The sequence below is a fragment of the Lycium ferocissimum genome, chromosome 1, assembly GCF_029784015.1.
Source record: "Lycium ferocissimum isolate CSIRO_LF1 chromosome 1, AGI_CSIRO_Lferr_CH_V1, whole genome shotgun sequence".
NCBI classification, from domain to species: Eukaryota; Viridiplantae; Streptophyta; class Magnoliopsida; order Solanales; family Solanaceae; genus Lycium; species Lycium ferocissimum.
In genome coordinates this window covers 3,216,855-3,217,135 of record NC_081342.1, presented here as the reverse complement: position 1 = coordinate 3,217,135, position 281 = coordinate 3,216,855, and positions in this window count along the sequence as shown.

Here is a 281-nt window from a genome sequence, read left to right as displayed (position 1 = left end):
GTACTCCAAGCACGGCGACTTTCCCATAGCTTCACTATGTTTGGATAGTTTATATTCTTCGAGTCTCAATTGCAAGCGCAAAAGGAAGGGCAATTTGTTTAACAACAATAAGGAAGGTTCGAGACTTGACTCTCGAGAAGATGTACTACACCTTCATTCCAAGGTCGTTGAGTGTGAAATTCCATTATAAATTGACTACTTTTACGATTTATATCTTTAGTCTTGCCAGTTTTGCTATCTTTGCAACTTGATTTTTGTTCTTATTGGGAGGGGGACTTGGC